General features: G+C 40.4%; 1 pseudogene; it reads left to right on the top strand.

Moving 5' to 3' along the window:
- The first annotated feature begins 1,396 nt into the window (after positions 1-1,396).
- LOC149015888 (SKP1-like protein 1A pseudogene) lies at positions 1,397-2,177 on the top strand (annotated as a pseudogene).
- The last annotated feature ends 17,218 nt before the right edge of the window (positions 2,178-19,395 follow it).

Raw genomic sequence — 19,395 nt, forward strand, 5'->3', positions numbered from 1 at the left:
AAGATAGGGGGTATTACATAATATAAGTTGAGACTTTGCCTGGGCTCCTATGGGATTCGAACTCTAACCTCCTATTTGGAGTTGTCGGTACTGAGTCGCCCCTCAAGATTGTCATCGTAAAAAGATATTAGGTGGTTGTCTTTATTGGCAGAATTAAATAGGTGTTCAAAATTTTAACTTGGGCTAGTTGACAGTTAAAAGAAATTAAAACTAAAAATGAAAAATAAAAAATAAAAAAATGCAAAATTGGTGGTTGAGATTTTACCCTCGACCATCCGTTCCATCTGAACCGTATGCAACTTAGTGCTGCACATTAATTGCATAGTATCGAAGCTCCATCCGTTTTCTACACCTTAACTTTCTACGATGGAGTATTTCAAATATTCTAGTTCTTGGCTACTGCTTACTTTTCCTGTCTTCCTTTATTTTTTGTTATTCTCTTACCATGTTGAGAGCCATCTGAAGCCCTCCTTTCCCGCCCCTACCACCTCTCTTGTGCTTTGCCCTGGTTTCATTGTTACTTTTGTTGCTGCCGCTGTTTTACACCTGCTACAACCTCTCTGTCTTCTGGTTGTGAGATTCTTAACATTAAGGCTTCTTAATCCTTTGCTAGCTATGAAATAGATGAAACATACCTCTTCAGCCTTGCTACAGCGATTCTCGATCCTCATGATACTACTTCGGTACCACTTCAGTCACTGTGAAAGCATCTAGTTCAAGATATCCTTCTAATTCAATGCTTTGCCATTTACAATTCTTACCGTGTCAAGAAGAAAAAGAATAGCCAGACTTCTAAAATTTGCACAATCGAGCTTGACCAATTCTTGGCCTTGTCTTTTGGTGTATTATTGCCGAGTCCTATGTATCTTCTTTTTCTCTGTGCACCCTCTTAGGTTTGCTACAAGACTTGGTGTCGCATGTTGAGCCTTCTTGGTTCTCTTTTGTATGTCCCTCCCTCACCCTTCTTTCGTTCTTTCCTCTAGAAAAGAATTTTTCACTTTCCCTCTCCCCTTGTTGTTCCTCTTTCTCCCATTGGAATTTCATCCTCTCCTATTGAATGAAAGTTATGTACAAGCGTGAGTTGAGGTAAAGATGGGCCAAATTCAAGCCCAGCCCAACTTTCAAAAGGCCAGAATCGAAAAGGGTTAAAGGAGGCCAGGCCCAACATTTAGTTTTAACTGCCAAACTTGGGCTGGGCCGTGTTAATTTGGAATTACATGTAAGCCCTCGTCGTTAGCTTAAATTTAATAATATATATATATATATATATATATATATATATTTTATATATATATATATATATATATATATATATATATATATATATATATAGACTAATTCTACTCTTTGTATTGTATTACAACATTACGATTTACAGCATTCCGAGAAGGAATTGGATTCCTAATTTCCTTCGGATTCCACTTTCCAATTCCTTCTATTTTTATTTTTTCGAACCATTAACTGCTCACTCCCTTTCCCTATAAATTACTCGCCTCCTTACAGTCTAATTAATCTCAACATCTTTCGATTCCGTTTTGCTGAAATCGAAACAGTGGTTGAAGAAATTTTCTGAGCTCAGACTGGTTCTTTTTTATTTTCTCACACAAACAGAGACAGGTGCGTTGAAGAATTTTTCAGATTTTTTTTCTGCTACAATGTCTTCCCAGAAGTTAGTTCTGAAGAGTTCCGATGGGGAAATCTTTGAGGTTGATCAATCCGTCGTGTTTGTATCACAGTTCATCAAGAACATGATCGAGGATGGTGTTAGTGGAACGATACCATTACCAAACGTTAGTTCAAAGATATTAGTCAAGGTGATTGACTACTGCGAGAGGTTTAGCAACGTCGACAATGGATCTTTGAGGAAAGGGAAAGAAATTGTTCTGGTTGGAGAAGCGGATGGAGATGAAAAGAAAAGAAAAGACAAAGTAAATCAAGAAAAGAAATGGGAAGAAAAGTTTCTGGACGTTGATGAACAAACACTTTGTGATCTCATACTCGCTGCAAATTATCTAGATATTGCAGGATTATTGGAATTAGGCACGGACAAAATAGCTAGCATGATAAGGGGAAAAACAGTTGAACAGATACGAGAGACTTTCAATGTCGAAAACGATTTTACTCTTGAAGAAGAAGAGGAAATTCGAAATCAAGCTCCTTGGGCTTTCCAGTACTGATCAACCTCCTCGATCAAGCTTCTTGGGGTTTCCAGTACTGATCAACCTCCTCCATTTTAGAATTTAGGTTATAAATAGAGAATTTTTGTTAATGATTTGGAGAGTCGTGTTAATTTCTGTTCTTGTTTCTCTGAGTTTGTAATTCTAGTTGGGAATTTATTTAATCAAAGTTAACCTAGATTAGTGTTTGTTGTATTTGTCTATTTCCACTACAGAATTTTTTTTGCTTGTTCCAATTCCTTATCAGCAATCAGGGTTCATCTTGATTAATTGTTCAATTTGGCATAGCCCCTTCAACGCAAATCTCCATCAACATTCAATTTGTGAAGGTAGAAGTAGTATTGGCTAGGAGTTTGATACTGTAAATTCCTGAGTGATTGATGTTAATTGAAAACTAGAATTTTCCCAAAGAGTATGAAATTAAGTTTATTCAGTGTAGTCACATATCTGAGGCGGTAATAAAACCAACTCCCTAAGAATTCTAAAAACCATGTAGTATTCATTAGGGAAGCAATTTGTTTTTCATGTTATATTGGGTGTAATGTTGATAATGTTCATGGAGATTTTGTCAGCTGTAAAGGGTCAAGTATCTTTTCTAATTCAGTTTTGGTTATTTGGGATTTTTTTTGGGTAAATAAAAAATTTATGAAGGCTAGGCAAGAAATGAGAAAGCTCTACAATCCAAGGAGTAGAAAGAGGCCAAAGAGTCGTGTGCTCCCAATCGACTAGGCCTTTTGTGTGCAATCTTACTCTAGAATAAACTTCCCAAGACCTTTCCAATTTATTAAGTCGATAGGGTTTGCAATTTGGATTGAGAAATTGTATCCCAAAGAACGAATTTTATTTAGATTTTTTTTGAAAAAATGTACTTTATATTAACTTACTAAGAATAAGGGGTGATGATTATTACATATTCCATCATAGAGATCGAACCCTGACCTCTTTACTGAGAGACATCTTTATTGAGAGACATTAATCATTGCCCAAAAAAGGATTTACATTGAGAATTTCTATTCTAGAGTCAAGGTTAGGTCAAGTCAAGTTTGAACCCTACAATTGTGTGTAGTCCATTTTGACTCGTTTTCCTCTTCTTCACTTTCTCTCATTCCTCTTCCATCTTCCTTACGATTCTTTCTTTACTCACTAGCCTTTCCACTAAGGGTGTCAATTGTGTACCGATACCTTTTAACCGTACCAAACCATACCGTTTTCAAATTTGGTACGGTATATACCAAAACTGTTTTTTGGAATTCGGTACGGTACAATTTCGGTTTTAGCATACCGTCGGCATGTACTGAATTACAGTACCAAATTTGACACCTTTATATCTAGGTTGGGTCAGACCCAATTTAAAGCCCAATCCATTTTGACATTACTCCTAGGTTGAGCCCAATTTAAGGTTCAGTCCATCTTGACATTACTCTTGGGTTAGGCCCAATTGCTATAAGAAAAAGAAAAAGAAAAATATATTTAAAATTAAGAAAGCTTAGATTGAAAGTATACTATATGAAGAATATAATATATTGTTCTTCTTCTTCATATATTGTAAATCTAAACATTTAAAATATTAAATTTCAAGTCAGGTTTGAACCCTACAATTGTGTGTAGTCCATTTTGACTCGTTTTCCTCTTCTTATCTTTCTCTTATTCCTCTTCCATCTTCCTTACGATTCTTTCTTTTACTCACTAGCCTTTCCACTAAGGGTGTCAATTGTGTACCGATACCTTTTAACCGTACCAAACCATACCGTTTTCAAATTCGGTACGTGATGCATTCAAAATCTGCTTAGCCCTTAGATCTCCTCGTGATGACCTGCAAAACGAAAGCGTCAGACGTGGCCCGACCGCTGGGGTCGGGAGTCCACCTCCGATGCTAAGTCAGTTGATGAACTTAATCACAAACGGCTCTGCTAGAAGCACAGAGCTAAGGAATGAAGAACTGGGAAAGGTGATCTAGATCGTAAGCCTCTGATAGTTTATGTCTACCAGTGTGTATGTGAATCTGATTTTTTTACCTCGTAAGCCAGTGAGGTTTATATAGAGTGTACCTTCAAATCTCCTTCGTTGGATGTACTCGAGCCTTCTTCGGGTAGTCGTTGGATCTTAACAGTTAGATCCATTGAGCGATAGACTTCTACTAGTTTGGACTAGTAGAGGACTCCTGAGATAACCTCTAGGTTATGCGATGATTATCCCTTCGATAATGATAAGCAGCAGCCGTCAATTTGAGTCTGCCATCATTAGGGTAATTAACCTAATTCATAAGTTGGATTAGGGCGTGCTTGTAGCTGAATTAGTTTTCTTCCTCAGCAAGCCATCTTCTGGATCTGGTTCGCTCGGGAGCGAGTCGATTCCCTCTGTCTCGACCGAGGTCGAGGATCAAACCAAGTATGAACCCGGTTCGATCATATTTTCTCCATATCACGAGCCCCCCAGACCAAGCGTTCGGTCGATCCGGAGGGCTTGGTTTTTAACTGGGTTCTTCGTCAGGCAATAGTCTCTGCGTGTTCCATTAAATGTCATATCACATTTAATGCGGTGGTCACTTTTCCTCGAGCGTTGTGAGGGAAATGCTACGTGTTTCCTTGCAGTCGATCTGTCGTGGCTCACGTAACCCAAGCGACGGTTTCCGAACGCCTGTTTTGGATTCGTGAGTTCAAACTTTCAAAACGTCTTCTAATCTCGACCGTCGATGCTGAATCAATCTCGATCGTTCAGATTCCCGAACACTCGTGCGGGTGTTTTAAAAGCGGTTTGTTGTCTTCGTCGGTTTCATTCTTCTTGTCTGGAATTTGAACCTTCATCGTCTGCTTCGCGCCTTCTTGCTCTCGAGCTTTTGCCTCACCGAATCAGTAAGTTTTACTGGTCTTTCTGTAAAGTTTAAACTTCCTGTCTCCAGTTGTTTTCTTTTGTACCTTACTGAAACTAGTAATGGCGGATAATAGGGTTTCTTTGGTACCTAGTGCCAGTAATAGTAGTGGTAACGAAGCTTTTGCTTCCCTTCCTTCTGAACAGTCGGATAGTGATAACAAAACCCTAACTGTCCTCTGGCGCGAATTTGCTGAATTTTCCCAGAAAAGTTAAGGGAGAAAAGCTAAAACTTCCTCCGTCCTTCCTGAGTCTGGATCTTCCAAGACTCCTAGGGTGACTGTCGAGTCTCCTAGGCAGCCTCAAACTTCCAGGTCTAATGGCGGACCTGGCTCCGTTCCCTCTTCTTACAAGGAGGAAACCCTTCTTTCGGCAATCCAGGATTTTGATTTTCCTCCCTCTTACCAGGTTAGGGTTCCCCATCCTGATGAGAGGGTTGATTCAACCCTTCCAGGTGAGTTTTCCCTGTACATAGATGCACTGGAAAGCGGGGTTCGCTTTCCCTTTTTTAATCCTTTGTTCTCAGCCGTTCTGAATCATTGGGACATTTGCCCTGGAATGCTCCTTCCCAATAGCTGGCGTCTCATCGTCGGCTTCTTGGGTTTGTGTTTTGAACTTGGCGTTACGCCATCTCTTTCTCTTTTTGTGCACTTTCATATTCTTTCTATCTCCCATCCTCCCTACTGGGTTTTTCTGTCCAAACGCAATAAGACTGAACTTGATTGGAGGTGTCACATCCTCCCAGCCGGTACCCTAACTGGCATACCCGAGAGTGTGATCCACAGCCCCGAAGATCAGGTATCGAGTAATCAACCTCCCACATAAACAATAACATAATCATGAACAATAATAATCGATGTGCAACAGATAAACCAAAGATCCAAATAAGGAAAGAATACACCATGTATATTGTGAAATCCAGCCCAAACCTAGCCAGGACACCCTATCTATTTTGGGTGAAGAAAGGTTATTTTAATGTTACATCTTGAAGTTGGACCTTGATTTCAGTGTTCTGTCTCCTTCTTCTCTCTTTTCTTCTTCTTACTGTTCTATCTTGAGGTTTTGATTGTGGAGAAGGTGTTACACTACTATAACTACCTATTCTCTAATCTCCTTATGTCTTAGAGTGAACCCCCAATCACTCTATCCATTCCTTGAAACCACATGGTGAATCTCCTCAATTCTTTACTGATTTTGATTGAGTTTTGGACAGCATGATCATTCTACTATAGCTTCTTTTCTAATTAATGTTTAACATTTTTGATCTTAGCCTTACTGCTATTCTAATGTATTTCATCTCTTTGAATCAATTCCCCTTTCTTTCTAGCCATTTTAGCCTTCGATGTTGACCATTGATATAAGCATTCTAGTAAGTTTCTATTTTTGATTCCTCTCATTCTAGGATTAGTATTCTTTTGATTTTCTATTTAGTTATTCTTGCCTCTGATATGTTCTTGATATTCCATTAGAGAGAAGCCTTGTTCTCTCTAATTCTTCCCTTGAATCCATGGTGAGTTTGCTATGAGAACCATGTTGTTTCCAATTTAGAAACTCATGTTCCCAATTTATAAAGTACTGATTTTTGGACCATGGATGATGTCAAATTCATGCTAGATAGTCTTAGTATGTTTGTGTGAAGTTCCCTTTCGAATTTCGGATCAATCGGACTTCAAACGAAGAAGTTATGACCAAAACGATTGCAATCTGCACCTTGTTGTCTCCATTGGTCGTCGATTGGTCGCTGGGCCGATAGACCAATTCAATCGACCAATGAGATCTGTTTTCCAGATTTAGGTCTTTGTTGCTCTATTTAAGTCCAATCTCGGGATTAGTTCGTCTCCTCTGCCTCCTAAGCCTCTGGAACGAGTTAGAACTCCATTCTAATCAATTTCCTTGCATCCTTGGTTGATCCCTCGCAAGAACTCAAGTAATCTTCTTCCTCTTGCATCAAAGGTATGTCTACACTCTCTTCTTCTTCTCCATCTCTGTTTTTCTTTCCTTTTTGGGCTGACATAGTAGAGAAGATGCTGCATTCTCTATTGCAAACATCTCTCTACTCATCCCTCATGATCTTCCTAAGGATTAATGGCTAATGCGATGATCTTAACCATGATCATTGCAAGCTTTTGAAGGAATCATGATCTAAATCATGATCTTGTCTTTGTTCATCTTTTGATTCAAATTATGATCTTCTTAGATGTGAAACCCAGCCCTAACCTTGACCCGGAAACCTTGTTATTTGTAGGTCCGATGACCCGAAGTAAAGTAAGAAGTCAGCTTTGGGCCATCCCAGTAGAGGACTTGGTGTCTGGCTTTGAATCCATGAAGGTTGATGATGAGGTTCTATTTATGGAAACAGAATCCTGATGAAGATCTAATTAGTTGATGGACTTGGAGTGATCTCTATCTTGGTTTGAAGGCATTTCTACCTACTAGGTGAGTCACTTGACTTGTGTGCAAAACCTCTTTAGGTTTGGATTTGATCTGGGCCTTCAATTCCCTGTTTTGGCCTTCTTTGTCTGCATTGGTCGACTGATTGGTCGGCTGGGCCGTCGACCAATCCACTCGACCAATGGGTGCTTGTCTTTGGCAATTAGGTTGATTCTTGCTCTATTTAAGTCTAACCTCGAGTCCACTTCGTATTTGCTGCCTCCAAACCCTCGGAGCGGACCAAAGACCTCTGCAAGTCATCTCTCTTGCATCCTTGGAGTTTTCTTGGCGGATCTTCGTCGGAACTCTTCTTTTTGCATCAAAAGGTATGTCTACTCTCTCTCCTTCTCCTCCATCTTTGTTTTTCTTTCCTTTTTGAGTTGAGACAGTAGAAGAGATGCTGCATCCTCTGTTGCAAACATCTCTGAACATGTTCTCATGATCATCCTAAGGATTTAAGGCTAGAACAATGATCTTAACCATGATCATTGCAAGCTTTTGAAGGATTCATGATCAAACCATGATTTAATCTCTGTTAATTTCCTAATCTGAATTCTGATCTCTTTGGATCTTCTTTCATTGATCATGTTAGTGGTTAATGGTTGTGTTTTCTTTCTATGATCCATAATCCATAGAATTCTAGTTGTTCTCTTCTACCTTACTATGTGTTCTTCATGATGCATGATAGTACATATATGGTAGGTTTTATTTCCTTATTTAGATTTATGCTTCTAAGCCTTATTCCATGAAGACCTATGCATGTTTTCATGTTTTCATTACTAAAGCAATGATCCATCCTCCTATTGTTCTTGTCCTTGTTTTCTATTTCAAAATTCATCAAGATCCATGTTTGATTTATTTATGGTAACTTTTTGTTTCCTAATTTGGATCTTGATACCTTGATTTGATTAGTGTTTTGAGGTCCCCTATATGCTAGAATACTACTGATGTAGTCTACCCCTTGATTAGTACCCTTTTGAACCACCAAATTCGGATTTCATATCTCAAAACTACGATTTTATAAGCTATGCATTGCATTGGTCGTGATTGGTCGTGGACCATTCGACCAATCCACTCGACCAATGAGTACGGCAACCCGAATTGGTCGTTTCGGATGTTTTGCTATATTTTCTGTTAGGGATCTTTCCTAATATGTTGTATATACTTGTTTAGGACCTTCTTCTCAAGTTTGCCAAGATCTTACTTGATTTCTTAGGATTCTTTGCGAGTTATAAAAGGTAAGGATGGTTATTTCCTTAATTACATAGATAGCATGAATCTAGTTTCTATATTTGAATATCATTAATATGTTTCTTAAATTAGATTCTTACAATGATATACTACTGTTGCATAACTTTGATTACGGTAGCATTACTTATTCATATTGAATTGATTCATGTATGATTTACTTACCAATGTTATACAAGTGATTGTAAATATTGATTTCTTTCCATATATGGAGTTACCATATATGTGATGATATGAATTGATGCATGTGTATGCTTACGTATGGTTTGGAAAGGAGAGGTGTCCTTTTGACACTTCTGTCCTTGGACTACTACGGGAATATTATGGGATGTTTCGGAGATGCCCTCTGGACACCTTCCTAAACTGTTGGATGACATATATAGGATTGTCTAGTAGTGTTTGGCTAGGATGTCCTGTTATGTCGAGACCCTAATCGGAGGGGTATTGAGACCGAACGACCCGTGGTAGCAATGGGGATTCATGGGCGCTCAAGACCGGTAACCAACCCGTGAGAGGACAGGAATCACATTGTGGGGGCCATTTATTGGTAGGGTTGCATATGGTTAGACTTGGGCTCACGGGCGCTTAAGACCGGTAACCAACCCGTGAAAGGACGTGAGAGCTTCCCGTTTACCATATGTGGATGATCGATAGGGTTGGTGAGTCCGTAGTCGGGGACATGAGGACTCTAGTGTGAGGTAAAAGGATTCCGAGGAATGAAGTATCTGGATCGACTTGATGTAACCAAGTAGAAGATTCATTTGGTAGGATTAACAGGGACAACCAAATGGTTGTGAGAGAGTGGAAACGCTGAGGATGAAGGACAAATCGGTGGAGATATCTTAAATGGTTGGAGGGAATCCAAGATATCTTAAATGGTTGAGGATGTGAGTGGACTTTCCTAAAGAGGTAGGTGTATGACTTAAAGAGGAATAGAGAAGAACATAGAGTTAGAATCATCATTCATGTTTGTCTCATATCATATGCTATGTGTGGAATGCCATTATGATTAGGAAGGCGAGTTTCTTTGAAATCATTCCTATTGTACAATGTTGTTAGACTATCGGGGGAAACATGGGTCCATGAGGAAGAGGCGAAGAGACATATCTGGAAGGTGATTGTACACAATACAAGATGGTGGAGCGGATGCTAGTCGAATGGTGGAAGGCTTGTGCTATTTATGAGATCTACACCACAAGGATGGCTACAAAGTGGAGAATAATTTAGTTACAAGTACGCCGGGATTAGCTTTATCTAGTTTATTCTTTAGAGCTACTTTTCTTGGATGTAAAGTGGGATTTTTGCTCACTTACTTATCTGGACATCGATTATATCTATATTCGTGTTTAGATTCATTCTTCTTACTAGACTCCCCCCCGAGGGGGGGGGCCCCCGCCCCGGGGGGGGGGGGGGCCCCCGGGGGGGGGGGGGGGGGGGGGGGGGGGGGGGGGGGTCTTTAGTGGGAGGGGGTTCGAGGTGGGCCTTGCCGCTTTTGTTTTTTCTTCTTTTTCCTCCCCTTTTCCAAGAACCATGACTAAACATTTATGGTAAGTTTGTTTCCTATTTAGATTCATGTTCTTTAGTCTTAGATCTATTTTTCTTGAAGATCTATGCTGCTTTTCATGATTTCTTTATCACAATCAATGATCCATCATCCTATGTTCTTGTCCATGATTTTTACTATGAATTCTTCAAGAACCATGATTGATCTAATTATGGTAACTTTTGTTTCCTAATTTGTAACTTGAAGACTTGATTTGATTAGTGTTTTGAAGTCCTCTATATACTAGGATACTGTCATAGTAGTTTCCCCCTTGTTTGGTACCCTTGAACCACCAAAGGCTTTATTCTAAAACGATTTTGAAGGAGCTCATTGGTGTGATTGGTCGACTAGAGAGACAAAGACAATGAGGAAACTCGTTGGGTTTTGGATGTTTTGATATCTTTCCTTCTAGGTTTCTTTCCTAATATGATATATATACTTTTAGGACCTTCTCAAGTTTGGAAGATTCTCCTTGATCCTTGGAGATTCTCTTCAAGTTATATAAGGTAAGGATGGTTACTTATATAATAGCATAGATTGTGTGATTTTAGTTTCTATATTAGAACTTTGGATTTGTTACCATAATTAGATTCTTTTATGAAATATATGTTGTTCTTACTTCAATTACGGTGTATTATTTACGCTTTCTTTAGTTTATGAATGTCTTTAATTGTTAAGTATATGAGATGGATCTTATTATGGTATATTTTCTATATCTTGTAAATGTCATGATATGATTGATTTGTGATTGTGATTGATTAAGTATGGTTGGAAGGAGAGGTGCCTTTGACACGTCCTTGGACATCGAAGGGAATAGTATGGGATGTTTGGATGCCTTGACACCTTCTTGAACTATTGATTTTCATACCTAGGGGTCTAGGGTGTTTGGCTAGGACCTAATGAGATGAAGGGATTGAGACCGATGACCGTGGTAGCTGGGATTCATGGGTCAAGACCGGAACAACTCGTGAGAGGCAGGAATCACATGGGGCCAATTGGTAGGGTTGCATATGGATAGACTTGGGCTCACGGAGCGGAAGTGAGGGGCGGAGAGCTTCGTTTACCAATGTGGATGACCTATAGGGTTGATGAGTCCGTAGTCGGGACTATGAGGACTCTAGTGTGAAGGATAGAAAGGATCGCGGAGAATGGACGATCTGGATCTGACTTGATATAACAAGTAGAAGACTTGCATTGGCTAGGCTTTACCGACATGCGCAATACTTAGACCAATGGTGATGTGAGAGAGAGGTGACCATACCCCACCATGGAATGTCCCGAGGGATGCCGGACCCACTACCAAAGGGTTGTGTGATGAGACCTTCCCAAAGAAGTATGGTGCTATGACTTAAAGCATGTCTGCCAATAGAGACCAGCATACATAGAGTTAGATTCATACATTCATTGTTTGTCTCATACCATATTGCATTTATGTTTGTTTTGAAATCCTGGCATTTATGTTATAATGGATTTAACTGCCTTCTGGGTTTCTTTGAAACTCACTCCTTTTGTACCATATCTTTTGTTAGACTTCTCTGAGGTTTGAAATATGATGACGGTCCATATAAGGAATGGCAAGGTGAAGAAGATGAAGACTGAAGATGAAGAAGAGCCGACTGAAGATGTGGATTAGATTTCTTTTGTTTCTTCTAGACTTATCTTTTACTTTACTTGTATTAGCTTAGAGCTTTACTTAGATTTCGATCTACCTTCTGCATATGTTGTGGAGTATATTTCCGCTATACTCTACAGTTGTCTTTTGATTTGGTATCATGTTTTCGCACTCTGATATTCTTAGTGATTCTTTTGAGATCCTTTCTTGACTTTTATTATAAATTACTTGAACATTATGATTTGTTCTTGCTTTTTATTATGTTATTGTGTGAAATGGAGTTGATCGTTCCTAAACTTGATCTTTTGGGCTGTGGATCACACTCTCGGGTATGCCAGTTAGGGTCCTGGCTGGGAGGATGTGACATATATGATCAGAGTACGAAAGATAATCAGAATGTCTAAATCAATAAGTAAAGTGAGGCAGAATCCCACTCTACAACCAGCGGAAAAGTAGTTCTAAAAGAAAAGGAACAAGATAAAATCTAATCCTAATAGCAAGTACAATAGGTAACTAAATTGTTCTCAATCTTATAGACGACGTCTCTATAAGTATAAATCTCAAAAATGGCACAAGGGCGCTTCCACTCTATGGTCGGACTAAGCATCGTACGGAGCAAACCAGTGGAATCTTGATGTAATTGTCGTAACGCAATCACCTTCCCGGAGATATGCCTCTTCTCCTTGCGCTTCTTCATACGAGCATTCATGATACTCAGAACCTGTAGAGTAATCTAACAAAACATTGTACAAAAGGAATGAGTTTCAAAGAAACTCAGTAAGGTAGTTAAACCGTAATAACATAAATGGCAGGATTTCAAAACAAACATAAATGCAATATGGTATGAGACAAACAATGAATGTATGAATCTAACTCTATGTATGCTGGTCTCTATTGGCAGACATGCTTTAAGTCATAGCACCATACTTCTTTGGGAACGTCTCATCACACAACGCCTTTTGGTAGTGGGTCCGGCATCCCTCGGGACATTCCATGGCTGGGGGTTAAGTCACCGCTCTCTCACATCACCATTGGTCTAAGTACTGGCGCATGTCAGGGTCAAGCCTAGCCAAATGCAAGTCTCCTACTCAGTTACATCAAGTTAGATCCAGATACGTCCATTCCTCGCCCCTGGCGATCCTTTCCGGTATCCTTCACACTAGAGTCCTCATAGTCCCTGACTACGGACTCATCAACCCTATAGGTCATCCACATATGGCAAACGGGAAGCTCTCACGTCCTCTCACGGGTTGGTTACCGGTCTTAAGCGCCCATGAACCCAAGTCTATCCATATGCAATCCTACCTATAAATGGCCCCCACAATGTGATTCATGTCCTCTCACGGGTTGGTTACCGGTCTTGAGCGCCCATGAATCCCCATTGCTACCACGGGTCGTTCGGTCTCAATACCCCTCCGATTAGGGTCTAACATAACGGGACATCCTAACCAAACACCACTAAACAGTCCTAAATATGTCATCCAACCGTTTAGGAAGGTGTCCAAAGGGCATCTCCAGAAACATCCCATAATATTCCCGTAGTAGTCCTAGGACAGAAGTGTCAAGAAGACACCTCCCCTTTCCAAACCATACTTAAGCATACACAAGCATCAACCATAACCTCACATATATGGTAACTTCATATATGGAAAGAAATCAACAATAACATTCAACTTGTATAAAACAGGTAAGTAAATCATACATCAGTCTATTTAATATAAACAAGTAATGCTACTGATATCAAGACAGTACAACAGTAGTATAACATTGTAAGAATCTAATTATGGAAATAAACTAACAAGATTCAAATATAGAAACTAAGATATACAATTTATGTTGTTAAGGAAGTAACCATCCTTATCTTTTATAACTTGCAAAGGAATCTTAAGAATTCAAGTAAGACCTTGACAAACTTGAGAAGAAGGTCCTAGACAAGTGTATACAACATATTAGGAAAGATCCCTAAAAGAAAAGATATCAAAACATCCAAAGCAGACCAAACTGGAGTTGCCCGTACTCATTGGTCGATTGGATTGGTCTGTCGATCGACCAATCAGTCGACCAACGAGACGATGGCCTACAAAATCAGAGTTTTAAGAATAAAGAACCGAATTTGGTGGTTCAAAAGGGTACTAAACAAGGGGTAAACTACATTGGTAGTATCCTAACATAAAGAGGACTTCAAAACATCAATCGAATCAAGTTTTAGAGTTACAAATTAGGAAATAAAAGTTACCATAATTAGATTAATCATGGTTCTTGAAGAATTAAAAATACAAATCATAGACAAGAACAATAGGAGAATGAATCATTGATTTTGATAAAGATATCATAGAAGGCATACATAGATCTTCAAGAAATAGATCTAAGAACCTGAATCTAAATAAGGAAACAAAACTCACCATAGATGTATCAGTCATGATACTTGAAGAAAGCATGGTATGATAGAGGAGAAACAACTAGAGATTGATAGATCATGGATCATGTAAGGAAAACACAGCGATTGACTACTAATATGATCAGTAAAATAGATCTAAGAAGATCAGAATTTAAATAAAAGACAAACGAAGACAAGATCATGATTTAGATCATGATTCCTTCAAAAGCTTGCAATGATCATGATTACGGACATTGCTTTAGCCATTAATCCTTAGGAAGATCATGAGAGATAAGTTCAGAGATGTTTGCAACAGAGAATGTAGCATCTCCTCTACTGTCTCAACTCAAAAAGGAAAGAAAACAAGGATGAAGAAGAAGAAGAGAGTGTAAACATACCTTTTTGTATAAGAACACGAGTTTTGACGAAGATCCGTCAAGATAAACACCAAGAGCGCAAGGGAGATGACTTGTAGAGGTCTTTGGTTCGTTCCAAAGAGTTTGGAGGCAGAAAATATGAAGTAGACTCGAGATTGGACTTAAATAGAGCAAGCAAGACCTAATTACCAAAGACAGAACCCATTGGTTGATTGGATTGGTCGACTGGTCCAATGAGTCGACCAATTAGTTCAGCAAGTTCAAAACAGGGAATTGAAGGCTCAGATCAAAACCAAACATAAAGGGGTTTTGCACACACACCAAGTGACTTACCTAATAGGTAGAAATGCCTTCAAACCATGATAGAGAACACTCCAAGTCCATCAACTAATCCGATCTTCATCAAGATTCAGTTTCCATAAATAGAACATTGTCATCAACACTCATGGATTCAAAGCCAGACACCAAGTCCTCCATTGGGATGGCCCAAAGCTGACTTCTTGCTTTACTTCGAGTTGTCGGTCCTACAAACAACAGGGTTTTTTCCGGGTCAAGGTTAGGGCTGGGTTTCACAGGAGGGGCAACATTCTTGCCCAAGGAACTTTCCCTTCCAACCACAAAAGATGGCGCGAACGATACTTTTTTTGTCGAGCGCCTCCATCAGATCTCAACTTCTCGACCGTCTGGAGGCGGTGTTCTTCTTATTCTGAGAATAACCGAGGCCTTCCCTTATCCAAAGAAGACAAAGCGGCCATCAGGAAGATCAAATCCATTCCATGGTATCAAGAGATACATGGACTTGAAGTGGAGTATAACTCCATCCTTCAGTACTGGGGCTTGGGGCTTGGCTTATTGTGAGCTTCTAACCATCATCCTTTAATTTTATTGAAGTGATATGTCTTTAATTCTGACTCTTGTTCTTCTTTGCAGTGCCTCCAAGAATGAACCCTGAGAACCTGCGAGCGAAGGCCGCTAGGGCCGTGGTAACAGCTGAGCAACGGTCGCCTAGAGCCTTAACCGTTGACCAAGAGGCTTCTATTCCCTCTCCCGACCCTTCTTACAGGGGCATTAGGAACATCAGGACCGTGGCTGATGCTTTGGGAAAAGGGCAGAAACTGATGGAGGAAAGGTCAAATGTCTCCTCCTCCACTCGAACCAAAAGGAAGCATGATACAATTGATGCTTCCTCCCATAAAAAATCCAAAAATTCTGAGGATTGCGAGGAGGTCTTTACTCCTCAATGGACCTTGAAGTCGACCGATAGGGTGACACAAGACCCTGAGAAAGCTGCAGAATGGAGCTCCCTCAGTCTTATACCTTCTGATCGTTGGGAATTTGAAGCCCTGGACGACGTTGCCCTTGTTAGTCAGTCCACAAGGTACCGGTCTTCCTGCTTGTTTATTTTTTCATAATCTCTTATGACTTCTTTTGATAATCTCCGCCTTCCCAGGAATGCTGTGTTGAGCTTCTATCAGCACATGGAAGCATTGAGCCGGGTTGGCCGCAACGGCTCCTTGCTGCAGACCTGTGAAGAGAATTTGGCCAAAGCCAATTCTGAGATAGACCGGCTGACGGCAGCTGCTAAGGAGCTGCAAAGAAAGCATGAAGAGGAGATGAACTCCCTTAAGGAGGCCCTCAATTCTTCAACGGCTCGCGCTATTGCTACCGAGCACGAGGCCAAGAAGCAGAAAGAAGCTGCCATGTTGTTTGGTGACAGACTGGAATTTCAGTGTGCGGAGAACGAAAGATACTTGAAGTGGGCGATTCCTAGCAAGCCCGAGCACATCAAGCCAGAGCTTCGAAAGGATTGTGTTCGGAAGTACTTGAACAGCGTACCTTTCTCCAAACTGCTGGGTGCCTACAACATCCAAGCTTACCGTTTGGGGCAAAATGATGTTTGGGAAAGAATTCTTGAATCAATCCCTTCTTTCGATACTGCTCCCTTTCGTGAGGTGTGTCACAAAGAGGTCTTCGGGAAGCTACAAATAGATCTCCCTGACTGGGCTTGGGAAGAGGATGATCCTTTTCCAGTTGACCCACAATATGAGGAATATCTTGTTGACGAACCGCCACTCCAAGAGGAAAAGTCACAAGCCGAGTCACAAGATGCTACTGAAGAGGACTCTAACAACGACCATCCTGAGGAAGGCTCTCCTCAGAATCCTGAGAAAAATTCTCCTGTACAGGGCTCCTCGGGCAACAATGAGGAAGAGGCTTAGGGAGTTATTTTTTTTTTTTTTGTACAGATTGTCCTCCTTGTTAATGAATAGATACTTCTTCCATGCTTGCCTTACTATTTCCTTGTCTCATATCGAAAGCTTGTCTTGAATATCAAAATATAAATGGTAATTTATCACTTAACTTCATATTCCTCGACGAATGATAATCTTGTAAAGATATTATGAAGAGATGTTGTGGAGAGATGCCTTAACCTTCCCAAATCCTTCATTTATTGCAAAGTCCACACATTTCCCTTCTGGTACCTACGAAGTCCAAGCGTTTTCTTGCTTTGGTATACCATTCACTGTTTCCAATGAATTGGTAATACATCCATTATCACAATGGCAGTGCGATGATTGGAGGTATTCTTGCATCGGGTGCTCACTTCCACATGTTTTCACGTGGCCTCCCTTTGACCGTTGATCTTGCTTGTTGTGGATTTCGAAGCGTCTTTTCGATCTGGGCCATTGGTTGCCTTTAGCTCTCAACCGTCGTCTCAATACCTGAGGCTATTTAAAGCCTTCGTGGGTACTCTCCATCTATCCTTCTATCTGCAAGTTAGATTTGCAAAAACGACATTCCGTCCTCCTGCTTGCTTCCGTATTCCTCGTACTCCAACAATAACTCTATCAGCTTCTGAACAAGTGAGCTTTTTGCTATTACTCATCTCTTTCCCTTTCCCCCTCAATAATTGCACATTATTAATACTTGGGGTTTATTTAATGGGTATTTCATATCTGACAGAGAACTAGGGTTTTCCCTCGTTTCTTTTGTTGTTGGGTTCTTATACTGATATGGTTTTTTTTGTGTATACTAGTGGCTCCTCAAAATAGATCCGAACTTTATCAGAGCGAAATCTTGTAAGAAAATCGTTCCATCGGTGGTGGTTGGGGCCAGTGAGGTGGTTTCAGCTAGTGAATCCTCTCAGCGTAAGGCGACTGCTGTTGGTGAATCTTCAAGTTAGATTCCCACAATTTCTATTGATGCCACCCCTACGCCTCTTTGCCTTGAAGTGATCGCTTGTTCTTCCCAGGAAGATCTTGATCACTCCATTGTTGATGGCGTTGCTGATGCCCCTGCTGTAGAGACCGTTCGTGCATCTCCAAAGGAGACTCTTCGGGCATCTGAGGCAACTATGTTGGCATCTGATGAAGGTGAAGTCCCAGCAGGTGCTGCTTCTATTTCCAACTCTAGAGCTTGTTTGGCATCCTCTGTCTCTCATTTGGAGCCGGAGGATTTTGCCACCAGGAAGCGTCGTCGGTTGGCAGGTGATGAAGCTCATCCTTCTCTTGATGTAGCTCATCCTTCTCATCCTTCGCTTGAATTAGTGTCAAACGAGTTTGATAGAGCGTTGGAATGGTGCATTGCTGCTCGAATGACTTCTGAGAGCGTTGTTCTTTCCAAACTTCCAGACGAGGTCTTTATGAAGTCAATGGTGATGTAAGTTTTTCTTCATTATCTTTTGATTCTGAATATTACTCTTCTGCTCCTTTTTAACTCGGAAGCTGTTTGCAGGAGTCTTACTGGTAACTTCCACAACCAAGTGGAAGCAGCCTCTAGGCTCAATAGGTTGAGCAATGAAGTTTCCAGGCTTCGGGAAATCTCTGAAGCTAAAGATGCTGAGATTGCTCGCCTTAGGAAATTAGCTTGGGAGGTTGCAGGAGAAAAGAATTCGGTGATTGATCGTCTCCGGTCAGACTTGGATGATGCCAGGGAGAAGATTCGGCAACTGGAGCGAGGAGTTGGTAAGTCAGGAGCCAAAGGGTCTGAAGCGTTACCTCAAAGGCAAGCTGTCATTCCTTTGCCCGAATCCCTTCCAACTGCCGTTCGCAGAGCCTGCGTCTTCAAGTATTTACATAGTAAGCCCTTTGTTGATATGATAAATGTTTATAACTTGCAGGCGTACCGGGATGGTGAGAATGAAGTATGGGAATCGATACTAAGGAAAGATCCTTATTTTGATACGACTCCCTACAGTGCTGTTTGCCATCCTGAAGTATTTACCAACCTGGGTCTTCCTTCTCCTGACTGGACCAAAAAAAAGATTGATCCTCCGCCTTCTGATCTAGATATTATGCATTATCTGGAAGGTTCTCCTGTTTATTCTCCCCTGGAAGGATTCAATTATGACGAGCTCGCCTTGAATGCAAGTTTGGTCGAGGACCATACTTCTCCTGGACAAGCTGGACAAAGAGTATGAAATTGCGGAGGATTTTATACATACTGAAATGTTTTTTGTAATCCTCATTTCTCCTCTTCTTTTTCTTGAATCCATACCGATGCTTGACTCATGTGTTTGTTCTAGCAAAGTTGTGCCGATCTTGTATGACTTCTTAATGATCACCGATGATGACTTTCTTTTCTAATTGAAGATTGTATCCAACTCTTGTAATCTCATTTGATGTAAAGATTGGCCTCTTTTGGTCTTTTGAAGAAATAAGAAATTAACTTCATCTCCAACTTCGCTAGTCACTTGAATCGCTGTTGCACTAGGTCTTAGTTGTTTAAAACAATGCCTTTACTTAAAGATTTCCGAAGAAATA

This window comes from Hakea prostrata, chromosome 5 (genome assembly GCF_041222555.1).
Source record: "Hakea prostrata isolate BN-2017 chromosome 5, UWA_Hpros_2, whole genome shotgun sequence".
Taxonomy (NCBI): Eukaryota; Viridiplantae; Streptophyta; class Magnoliopsida; order Proteales; family Proteaceae; genus Hakea; species Hakea prostrata.